We start from the raw sequence: 13,070 nt of genomic DNA, 5'->3' as shown, positions 1-13,070 counted from the left end.
ATTTAGACCATCACGGAGAAACTAAATATTTTAGCAGCAGATTTGCAGCCAATGTTCAAGACAGAATGATGCACTTTATCAAAGAAAAAATGCAAGAGCATCAATCAAGTGAATTTGTGTTACAGGTTTGTATTGTGTAGCTGTTGAGACGGAGAAACCTCCATCATCTCAAAGGATGGATAACATGTCTCACTGATATTTGCCATTTGATAAAAGCCAAATGTGAAACTGATATTTTGTTTTGCTGAGATGATTTGTCAGTTCAACACAAATATATGTCACCATAAGAGCTGTACCAATTAGATTATACAACCTCACCGGCTGTTGAAATTTATATGGCCTTGTTTTCCCTCTTGTGAGTGCGCACGTACAGTAATTGTATGTTTGTGAAGATGTCGATCAGGCATCTGTGCGGGTGTTGTGTGTGTTACATCGCCAGTGAAGCATTTGCCCCAATTACTGATACTGTGGATCAACAAGTGGAAATGTTCATTCATGTGGAGGATGGATGTGTGTGTTTGAATGCATGTGTGTAAATAATATACACTGATGTGCTTTTTTAGTTTTAGTCTAATTTTGTTTGGACTCGTGTCTATGTGTGACTTGTGTGTATGCACGTGTGTGTGTGTGTGTGTGTGTGTGTGTGTGTGTGTGTGTGTGTGTGTGTGTGTGTGTGTGTGTGTGTGTGTGTGTGTGTCCATGTGTGAATATATGTGCAGGAACTTGTACCCTTGTGGTAGGCTATACATTTTACCTTGAAGAACCACAGCATGAAAGTGCAATTACATAAATATGAACAAAAGCTATATAAATTATGAAGGGAGCGTCATCATTATTATTATTATTATTATTATTATTATTATTATTATTATTATTATATAGACCATAAGCAAAGGGAAAGTGAAGGGAAAGCAGCAGTCAACACAATGTGCAGCAACCAGTGTTTGTGTGTGAACACGCTGGGTGTGTGGGAATCAACCTCCCTCGCATAAACTTTGATCTGCTGCTGGAGCTGAAACTAGAAAAACGCTCTGCAAGGTCTCATTTATTGTTTTGCACAGACAGCAAAAAAAGGAGCTGATACAAGTCTTGCTATTTATCTTAAATCTCCAATGAGTCTAATCCCAACACAGTGATACCATTTCTTAAATAGCACTGATGTGTGCAGTATATTCCTGCTGTGCACTGCACTGTAATCATCCTCTGTCTCTTTCTGGTGTTGCCTAACTGCAGCCCAGACTCACATAACACTCGGCTGGCATCCTTTCACCAATCAAAATCCATTTCCACAAATGTCATCAGATCCGATTCATTGTCCTCCAGTGATGCAGTGAGGATATTCAGCGTGGAACCATGCACTATGCAGCCCACTGACAGAAGACCTGCGCTAAGACACCACTGATGCCATGACACACATACAGTAGGCAGTGGCCACTGCGACATACGGCTACATGAATGAGATGTTTCATCAACATGAAGCTCACCTTCTGCAGAGCTAGAGGGAACCACCAAGAGAGGATGAGGGAGGAGTCCTCCAGGCAGATGTTTTTCAGATGAAGCGCCTCAGTCACATTCCTGCTGTATCCTCCTCCGGGTCTTCTGTCAACTGCGAGGCAGAAGTGGATTGTTTGTAATTAGACAGAGTATCTGTGTATGAAAGAGGAGACAAAGGAGCAGCAGCCCTCTCCGCTGCATGTGAGTGTATGAGTATGTGGATTGTGTTTGTTTTCCTCTGGCAGTATCTGGTCAGAGCAGCATCGCCGGAACTGTGGAGTGATGAGAGAGAGAGAGAGAGTGGGGGGAAAAAGGGAGAGCAGAATTAACCCTTAACACTGCTCTGCCTGCAATGATCAGATTCCATACTCCCGCTCGCTCACGTCACATCCCTCAGGTCCTCACCTTCCCCTCCCTCCACTGGATTAAAAAAAAAGAAAAATGTCCTGAGCTTTCTTCTTTTCTCTCCGTCTCTCTCATCTCTCTCCCCACCTCCCTCCTCCTTTCAAGCCATTACTACTCCGGTCACTGTGGCACGCATCAGCTGGCCGCATTAGCATTCAATGCGACAGGCGGTATTGTGCAGCAACCTGTGGGCTACCCTGAGAGAAGGCGGGAAAAAGAGAAAAATTAAGACAGAGAGGGAGAAGAGGCTGGGGGTTGAAGCACACGGAGGGAAAATGATGACAAATAGAGAGAAAAGAGAATGAATATGCTGCAGTCGTGTGATAAATTCTTTATTTAGTTTTCCCGTCTTGTTTTCTGGGAACACAAAGACATGAAGATTTGAAAGCACTATACAGAGAATGCACACTCAAATACCTGTATATGCTGTACACACAATGTGCAGACATCTCTGTTTTAGATCTTTACAGTATAGGAATCAAAAACCTTTGCTGCGTTCAAAATATGTAACTGTTTACTATTAAGTGCACTATATTTGAGCAATACAGTCACAAACATTTGACAGCCAGTACAAATTGCCTGGGAGAACATACGTGTCACAAACAGCAATTCCACAACTGTACAACAGCGTGAAAGACGACATACTAAAGGAGATCAAAGACACATTGTGGATATTTAAAATGTCTTCCAGTTCCAGTGTTACATATTCTTTAGAAATAAAAGTGTATTGATCTTTGAAAAGGTGTACCTGCATTATTATGCCATTATCATTATATTAGATGAAAATGGTCTTGGAACGACAATATTATCGTTTATTGCAATCATTTCTGGGACAATTTATCGTCCAGCAAAATTTGTTATCGTGACAGGCCTAGCTGCTAGTGATGAAGCAAAATTATGATAATTCATATGTGTCCGAAATCTCAATTTACTGCTTTCTGCAGAGTAAACTACTGTGAGCCAGAGTGAGTACAGAGTCCCTTCAATTGCAGCAGATAACAACACAATAATGACCCAATGTCAGTGTTCACCTCCCTCTTAAACCCATGGCTACGACAAAGAAAAAATAAATGAATAAAAACAAACAAATAGAGATTATTGATATTATCAACCGTTACCTTATTTCACCTCTAATATTTCAAATGTTAAAAACAAAGAAGTTTAGGTAATGTAGGACAGTAAAATATCCAACTAACATTTTTAGAATTCTCTACAATATATCTACAGTATCTGTCACACATCACAGTCAGATGTGCTACACACCCATATTTAAAGGTGCTCTAAGCGATGTTGGGTGATGTCACTTCTTGTTGACGTTCGAAGTATTGTCAAACAAAACGGAGGCTAGCTCGCCCCTCCCTCCTCCTCATCCCGTCCCCTCCCCCTCCCTTCCGCGCACTAATCCACAGACCAGCTATATCATTCCAGTTAGAATCAATAATATCAGTAATCAGAGGTACAGGGCTACGCGCTCCTCTGTGCTTCCTTTGGAGCAGCCACCCATTCATAATCCCATAACTATGCTGTCTGTCTGCCCACCCAAATCAAACGTAAACCAACAAGGTGCTATACTTAACAACCTAATTGGAATTAAAACAACCACTGCAACGATAGAACAGAATAGGAGAATCAAATGTAGACTATTACATATTAGATCTCTGTCTTCTAAAGCAATATTGGTAAACGATTTGATATCAGATAATCAAATTGATCTATTCTGTCTTACCGAAACCTGGCTGGGCCATGAAGAATACATTAGTCTAAATGAAGCCACTCCTCCCAGTCATAATAATACTCAAATTCCTAGAGACTCAGGCCGAGGAGGGGGAGTTGCAGCCATATTTGACTCAAGCCTGTTAATTAATCCTAAACCTAAACTAAATTATAACTCGTTTGAAAGCCTTGTTCTTAATCTTCAACATCCGATATGGAAAACATTACAGCCAATTATATTTGTGGTTGTTTACCGAGCGCCAGGTCCGTATTCTGAATTTTTATCTGAATTCTCAGAGTTTTTATCATGTGTAGTCCTAAAATCAGATAAAATACTTACTGTAGGTGATTTTAATATCCATGTGGACGTTGACAGCAATAGCCTTAGTACTGCTTTCAACTCACTACTAGATTCAATTGGTTTCAGTCAGAGTGTGCATAAGGCCACGCACTGTTTTAACCACACCCGCAACCTTGTGCTGTCATATGGCATCAAAATTGAAGATTTAATAGTATTTCCACAGAATTCTTTATTATCAGACCATTTTTTAATAACTTTCGAATTCGTACTACCCGACTACATGAAATTAAATAAAAGCTTCTACACTAGATGCCTATCTGACAGTGCTATAGCTAAATTTAAGGAAGATATTCCAACAGCATTTAACTCAATGTCGTGCAGTCACGTGATGTGGTAACAAGTGAAGCACGCTGCGTCTCGCGGTCTTGCTAATGTTTGCTTATCCTTAAACTCACCGTTTGTAACCTAACTCTCTCCTAAACCTAAAGTAGTAGATTTACTAACTTGCTCATCTGCTATTGAGCTGCTGTGACCATGCCGAAAACTAAAGCGGTGCAGACCAACACAAATGCCGAGGCAGTCACCATGGCGTCCCTCACCCACCTGCTTGAGTCTCATCGAACCGCCATCTCCGAGGACTTTAAATAAACTCTCTCAGCTCTCGAGACCAAGTTGAACGGTGTCTTAACTACCATGACAGAACATGCTGAGAAACTCGAAATACTTGAGTGAAGGTGACGCGCGAGAGGTATGCCTGAAGGCTGCCAAGGAAGCTATCACCAAGCTACAGAGTGACCATGCTAAACTAGCAACTAAAGTTGTCGACCTCGAGTCACAGAGCCGCCGCAACAACATCAGGGTTATCGGTGTACCTGAATCCATGGAGGGGCCTGGGCCGACGGCTTTCTTCGCCGGGATGCTCGAGGAGGTCTTTGGAGGGGTCCTCAATTTGCCTGTGGAGTGTGAACGGGCTCATAGAGCCCTAGCACTTAAACCTCCACCCAACCAGCGACCAAGAGCGGTTATCATTTGTCTTCTCAGGTTCCAGGTAAAGGACAAGCTCATCCGCCATGCCCGGACCATGAGGGGTAAACTGAAGTTCCGGGATCATCCCATCCTTGTGTTTGAGGATTATCCTCCAGAGGTTATGGAGCAGCGGAATGAGTTTAAGGCGGTCATGTCGAAGTTGTACGAGCGAGGGTTCAAGCCTCTTTCAAGCCTCCCCTTTACGTCAAGCTGGAGTCGGGAGGTAGGAAACACTTTCCCACGGCAGCTGAGGCTGAAGCCTTCATCGCTTCCTTGCCACCGCGGAACACCTAAGATCATAGTTTGCCCAAATCCATGCAACGAGGATGGCAGGCCAGTAGGCTTACTGTTTTATGGAGTAGAGTTTCTATTTCATCCAGTTTTCCATTGGCAGCGGTGATCTGTTTGTCTCTACTTTTATTTATTACGGAAGACAGTCTCTCTATCATGACTTAATGTTTCCCATAGCCTGCTCCCCTTTACGGGAGACTTGAACTTTCTTTTTCTTCAGGCGGGAGGGCGGAGAGGTGAGAGACATTTTTCTTTTCATTTTCAAGAGACTACATTTTTGTGAGCTGGCGGCGATGACTGCGGCGTGGTACAAATTGCTTACACAATGGTACCAGAATACTTCTTTGTGTGTGTGATGTGTGTATGTGTTGTGTGTTTGTTTGTTCCGAGTGTGTTTGCGGCTATCGCCGTGTCAATATCTTAATGTAATCCCAGAAAACTCCATGATTAATTTGTACTGCTTATATTATGGGTTTAATGATTTCAACATCGTTGGAGATTCTCAACACTGCATTGATATGGGTGGCAATATTACTTGTAATGTTCTTGACCCTGATAACTTAAAACCATTAAATGATATATATAATTATTCATTGTTACATTTAAACAGAAGCCTAAACAAACATCATTCTGATTTAACTTCCTTACTGTCTAATTCAAGTTGTCATTTTGATGTTATTGGGTGTAGTGAAACCTGGCTTAATGATTTTTCATATGCCGATTTACTTAACCTCGATGGGTACAATCTACACATTAAGAACAGACCAAATAGAACAGGTGGAGGGGTCTGCCTCTATGTTAAGAACAGTCTCCAAGTAAAAACCTGTGATCTTTATTTAGAGGATGACCACTGTGAGTCTTTATTTATTGAGATTAACAATAATGACAAAATATTTATATCTATCGCCCACCAGACTCTGCTCTTGGCACTTTTTGCTGTAAACTGAAAGATCTATTACATAAACTGAATAAGCTAAAAAAAGACTGCATACTCCTTGGTGATTATAACATTGATATTTCCAAGGAAGATGGGGCAAAACATGACTTTATGAACACATTGCATTCCTCCTCTTTCTTCCCCACCATTAATAGATTTACTTGAGTTACACAGACATCCAAAACGATTATTGGCAATATCATTACTAATATTCAAAATACCAAGCTGGTGACGGGAGTCGTGCAGTCTGACATCACAGACCATTTTCCCATTGTAATATTTTTTGGCTCTGGCAAATCGTTCTCTCCCCCACTCTCTAAAATTAAATCTAAAATCCTCAACGAGAGAACCTTACAGCACCTAATTGTTAACTTACAGACCAAGTTGTGGGACTCTGTCTATGACAGTGGGACTCCTGATGCAGCATATGACAGTCTGATAAAGATCATTCAAGACTCCATCAAGGACACAATTCCTGAGAAGACTGTCAGATGCAGCACTACCCTCCAGAACCCTTGGATTACAAAGGGAATTTTAAAGTATATTAAATATAAAAGTAGGCTTTACAAATCCTACATAAAAAATCCTTCTAGCTTAAATAAAAGAGAAATATATTTCTTATAAAAATAAACTAACGCAGATCATAAGAAAGAGCAAAAGAAGTCATTACACTGAACTCTTACAAGCTTCACAGGGGGACTGCAGGAGGTCATGGAATGTGTTAAATGAAGTCCTCAATAGGAGACATAAACCTACTAATCTGCCTGACTTTGGTGATGCCAAAGCTGATCTTGTACAGAGTTTTAATAATCATTTTGCCTCAATAGGTGTAAATCTATGAAGATAAATCAACCTCAGGGTGTCACCTTCAAGCATTTTCTTTCTGGTAGCTACATTCACTCATTTTTCATGATACCGACAGATAGTACTGAGCTCCTCAAGATCATTTTGGACTTGAGGAGCTCATACACCGCTGGTGTAGATGGAATATGTAGTAAGATCATGAAAGCCATTGCAAACGTCATTGTAGAGCCACTGGCTCTCTTTACTTACTGGCACTATACCTAAAATGACAAAAATTGCTAAGATAATTCCAATTTTTAAATCGGGCGACAGAAATGATATGAGTAATTACCGGCCCATATCAATTCTACCAACTTTCTCTAAAGTAATGGAGAAAGTAGTATACACTAGACTCAGTGGCTATCTTCATAAACTCAACTAAAAATAGATATTCTTGCTCCCTCTCAATATGATTTTAGAAAAAAAGAGTACAACCTGTATGGCAATACTCGACCTAATAGAACAAATAAATGACTGCATTGAAGAGGGAAAATGTGGTGTTAGTATTTTCTTGGACCTATCAAAAGCCTTTGATACCATTGACTTTGATATTTTATTGTACAAATTGCATCACTATGGTATCAGACGTCTAGCACTTAAATTGTTCCGAAGTTATTTATACGTTATCTTTGGGGTCCCCCAGGGTTCCATTTTAGGGCCACTCTTATTCATTATATATATAAATGATTTCATAAATTCCTCTAAAATATTTCATAAAATTATTTTTGCAGATGACACGAATTTGTTTACATCACACAGGAACCCACTTATTCTACAAGATATAGTAAACTCAGAGTTAACCAAAGTGGACTCGTGGTTTAAATGTAATAAACTGTCATTAAATGTCAGCAAAACAAATTTCATTTTATTTAAATCGTGTAAAAAATTTAAAAACAATGATCACTGCATGATTAAAATTAATGGGCAGGAGATAAAAAGAGTGCATTCCACTAAATTCCTGGGGGTCCTCATTGACGACTCACTCAACTTTAAATGTCATATCGACTATCTTGTAAACAAACTGTCCAAGTATGTTGGCTTGTTCTATAAGATCAGACATTTCCTTCCTCTGTCTGCCCTTCTCACGTTGTATAAAACTCCCTTTGAACCACACCTTAACTATTGTAATGTGATATGGTGTAACACTTTCACCAGCCATCTCAAAAAACTTATATCCTTGCAAAAGAAAGTCATACGGGCTCTGTCCTGGTCAGAGATAAATTCCCCCATCCAACCTCTATTCCACTGTTTTGAGTTACTAAGACTGACTGAGCTAAATGAATATCATAATGCCTGCCTTATGTTCCAAATTGTCAACAGGCTGAACTCTAGATTGAGTAGTCTTGTTCCCATCTCCAGCCCCCAGCATACATACCAAATGAGAATCAAACCACTTATATCAGGAAAATGTTGCCGACATGTGCGCGCCAGTATGAGTGTTGTCTGTAGGGGGCCGCAGATCTGGAACGGGATTGATGATGGCCTCAAGGTGTTGCCCTCTATCTCCAACTTCAAAAGACAACTAAAAAAACATTTCTTATTAACCTATATCTAATATAAAACTGTTCTTTCATGGACTACTGGGATGTATGTGTATGATTGTATGTGCATGTAATGTTATGTATGTACTGGTGCGCTTTTTGCGTGCATTTATTCATCATCATCTAGATACAGGTGGTAACTGTGTATTCTATAGTCTGTACCACTACCCTTTCATGAATCATGGGCCCCCACCTATAAACTTTTCTAGCTTCTTTGGGGGACCCACTCACTCTACCCAATTGATCTTGTACCCCAACTGTATTATTGTAATGTTTGAAGTGGTATTGTGAATAAATAAAAAATAAATAAAAAAAATAAATAAAATAAAATATAACAGAGGACCTTTATGTTAACTTTAGTCCCTCCCAAATTGATAATTTTGTTGATGGTGCTACGACCTGCCTGCGGACAATTTTAGACTCTGTTGCTCCTATCAAAAAGAAGATGACGAAGCAAAGGAAACTAGCACCCTGGTATAACTACAAACAAATCTCACAAAAACTTGAAAGTAAATGGCGTTCCACCAAACTGGAAGAATCTCGTTTAGATTGGCAAGACAGTCTGAAAAATTATAGGAGGGCGCTCAGAAATGCCAGATCAGACTATTAGTCAACACTAATAGAAGAAAATAAGAACAACCCAAGGTTTCTTTTCAGCACTGTAGCCAGGCTGACAGATAGCCACAGCTCTATTGAGCCATCTATTCCCCTAGCTCTTAGTAGTGACGACTTCATGAGCTTCTTTAATGATAAAATTATAACAATTAGGGATGGAATTCATCACCTTTTGCCCTCAACTTCTAACGGTTCACCTTTGAATATAGGAGTGCTAGAAAGAACGACAGGACCGGACATATACTTAGACTGCTTTTTCCCTATAGACCTTCAACAATTAATGCTAAAAGTCTCTTCAGCAAAGCCATCTACCTGCCTCTTAGATCCCATCCCAACAAGGCTACTAAAGAAGCGTGACCCATGGTTAACACCTCATTACTAGATATGATCAATATGTCTTTATTGACAGGTTATGTACCGCAGTCATTTAAAGTAGCTGTGATAAAACCTCTTCTGAAAAAACCCACCCTCGATCCTGAGGTCTTAGCCAACTATAGACCTATATCTAACCTTCCCTTTCTCTCCAAGATCCTTGAGAAAGTAGTCGCTAATCAGTTATGTGACTTTTTACATAGGAATAGTCTATTTGAGGACTTTCAGTCAGGATTTAGAAAGCATCATAGCACAGAGATGGCACTGGTGAAAATTCCTAACGACCTTCTAATTGCTGCTGACAAAGGACTTGTCTCCATACTTGACTTATTAGATCTTAGTGCTGCATTTGGCTGCATTTATTTGCAATAGACCATTATTTAGAAATATGTTTCGGTCCTTAGACCTTGAACATGTTTGGTTGTTGGTTGTTTGGTTGAAAAAACACTAATGTTTTAATTTTCTGGAGATAAATAAGTCCACAGTGACTACTGTCTAGAAGATCATGAGCCAGACATTTCACCTTCAGCCACACTAGTGGAACTGCGGTACAATATCAGTGGTTTTGTAGAGCAAAACCCTTCTGCAGGAGACATAAAGGTTACTCAATAACAGTTTTCTGCCCTGCTGTTCTGCCTTTCAGACTAGGCTGTAAAGATAAAAAGGCCTCAGCTATAAGCATGCTGCTTCCTGGAACAGACCTAATGTCTTTTCAATTCATTTACCAGCCCACCTTTAGATAACCTTTACATTGCTCACACCTTTTACGTAGCCCTCCGCCTACAGGAACCACCATTTATCTGACCCACGAGCCTCAGCATGGATTGAGTTTCATGAAAGATCACTGACAACCCGTTCTCACTCCAAACTCGTAAAATACGGACATTTGGACAGTGGCTGTCAGCGTCTGAAGCGACAAAAAAAGCAACCTTCAGCGTGTTTGTAGAACGTACCGGGGAGAGCAGCATGTACACGGGGTTTAGTGAGTACTATGTAAGGGGGAAATTCCGTGTAAGGAGGTTAGTCAGGGTAGTGGATGGGTCAAACGCAGGACTTTCACCCAGGAGACCGGGGTTCGTGTCCCATGTGTGTCTTTAAAGTGCCCATATTATGAAAAAAATCACTTTTTCTGGGATTTGGGGTGTTATTTTCTGTCTCTGGTGCTTCCACACGCATACAAACTTTGAAAAAAAAAACATCCATGCTGTTTTGAGTGAGGTACGGGTTTCTGAATGTGTCCTGCCTTCAGTCTCCGGGTGAGCTGTTCAAAATCTGCACGGCTTTCTACGTCACTAGCCTAGGGGCCTAGGGGGCTAACCGTTAGCATGCTAGCTCGTTCTCAATGGCAAAACACTGCTACAACACACACAAATTCATCCTAATCTACAAAATAAATTGTATAGAACTACTTACATGTCCCTGTTCTGCAGGTATTCCACGCAAAGTTGGAAGTGCACCCTCATTTAGAAGAATCCTGCCTTGTACAGGCCGAAGTTGGAGTAACAGCTAGCTAGCTCATGTAATCCTTACCATAGACAGTATATAAGAATGGACCAACAGATCCCGTTGCTCTGGACGGAGACCAGTGAAGGCCATTAGAAGCACTTTTCCGGTGAGCGCCGAGCGTTACTGCGCAGCCTCCAACTGAGAGAGACGACGTAAATGTGACGTGAGCAACCTGTCTGAAAGTTGTAAGTCTTCTGGTGGCTGTGCCAAGAGAACTCTCAATCATTCCCAATCTTGGGGTGATGGCTTATTAGCATTAAAATGGCGCCATAGGAGGTTTGGGTTGTGAGGAGACGCTTGCCCCCTTGATCCTTACCTAGCTACTGCACATGTGCGACTGACAAAAGATGTTACAGAAGTTGTGAGGTCTCACTCTGTAGCTAAAACAGAGACCTGACACAGGGTGAAAAGAGGAGCTGCAGCAATGTGCAGTACAACAAGAATATGGTGTTTTTTGAAAATTAAACCATGTAAACCTATTCTGATACAATCTCAAATTACAATTATGAACCTGAAAATGAGCATAATATGGCCACTTTAACCGTCCCGTTATTGCCGCGTGTCATGGAAGCCGCTTCCTTCTTTAACCGGCCCGTTATTCCCGCGTGTCACGGAAACGTAAGCCCAACCATGACCTTTTCCTAAACTCAACCGTCCCGTTCCTGTGAGTCACGGAAACGTAAGTCCACCCACGAGGTTTTCCTTAACCTAACTGCGTCAAAAGGGACGCCAATAGTCCCGACTAAGCGCGTTTAGTTAAATCACGTTATATGACGCTAAAGGAGACTTTTAGCATCAATAATAACAACAAAGGCACCTGACCAAGCGTCCGTATTTTACGAGATGGGAGTGAGAATGTGTTGTCACTGAACAATGACTCAGATATGGGGGGCATGTGTGGGTGGCGGCCTACAAGTGTGAAAATAATGTTTTTGTTTTAGTGCTGCCTCCGGGCTGTCTGTGTAGGTCATTTGGATGTTTAGTTTATATTTGTATCAGAGAGGCAGAAGAGTTGAAGTATTGACATGTCCCTCACATGTGACTGTCAGTGGGTAACTCCAGGGCATTTGGGCTAAACACCACCAAAACTTAAAAGTCGCTAAAATGCTCCGTAAAGCGGAGGGAAACTGCCGATTTGGGTGATAACTATCTGTGCGTCATTACGAGTGACCCCTTTTACATTACATGTAGTCATTTGAAGTATTTTTATTATAAAAATATTGACTAGTGCAGCTTTAATATTAAAATATAAATTATATGATAAATATTGAGTGTGATGGTTTATTCTTGAACTTGGAAACCGTGCTTTTACAATATCTTATCTCAGGGTACACTTATCCATAGTCTCGCTTTGCCAGACCCTCCTCCAAAGCGCGCCGAAAGAGGGTCTGGCTACTCCACATAGCATTCGGGGATGGTGCTCTGGTTTAATGGCATTTCTTTAAACCAATCAGAATCGTCATGGGCGGTGCTAAACTCCGCACAGAGCCGCTGCAAATAGTCGTGTGAGAGAAAATGTGAGATTGGACAGATAGTCTAGCTAGCTGTCTCAATTTACTATGCAGAGATCTGAGGAACAGTCAACAATAGTCCTCATAAATCCACCGAATTTAAAATTTCAACGCAAAAGAAAGCGGAAGGAAACGGGAGTATGCATCCGGACGGAATTTCCTGCAGCACCGGAGCAATCCCGGAAGTGTAACGCGAAGGATATAGACTAACTTTATAATTTAACTTTATTTAAATTTATATGTTGCTTACTTTTTGTGGCATGTTTTGTTTTCTTCTATTTTGATTTATATTATATATCATATTATAAGTATGGCTTTTCCAGCATTTTTGTTTTACATTTTATGAGCAAAGGCCTTTCAATTTTGATTAATTCAGTATTTTAATGACAGATGCAGTATATCTTAGTTACATCTTATTAAAAAAACAATAAACATGTACAGCTAAAATAAATATAAGTATATTTTAGAATGTCTAAATAAATACTACAATCTGAATACTTCTCATAATAATGTTT

The 13,070-nt window shown here is 40.5% G+C and overlaps 1 protein-coding gene across 4 annotated transcripts in view; it reads right to left on the bottom strand.

Annotated features, from left to right (window-relative positions):
* dgkb (diacylglycerol kinase, beta) overlaps positions 1-13,070 on the bottom strand; it is a 129,006-nt gene that overhangs the window by 96,155 nt on the left and 19,781 nt on the right. For 2 of the 4 annotated variants that reach the window (XM_036006491.1, XM_036006492.1), the window contains one exon: positions 1,485-1,606. The gene's annotated coding sequence lies outside the window, so the exon portion shown is untranslated. Of the gene's footprint in view, positions 1-1,484; positions 1,871-13,070 lie in introns of those variants that run through there. The other 2 variants (XM_036006490.1, XM_031279525.2) reach the window with 1 other exon arrangement.

Source organism: Sander lucioperca, chromosome 10, assembly GCF_008315115.2.
Source record: "Sander lucioperca isolate FBNREF2018 chromosome 10, SLUC_FBN_1.2, whole genome shotgun sequence".
Classification (NCBI taxonomy): domain Eukaryota; kingdom Metazoa; phylum Chordata; class Actinopteri; order Perciformes; family Percidae; genus Sander; species Sander lucioperca.
The sequence above is the reverse complement of the archived record's forward strand: the minus strand, read 5'-3'. Positions and strand labels throughout refer to the sequence as shown.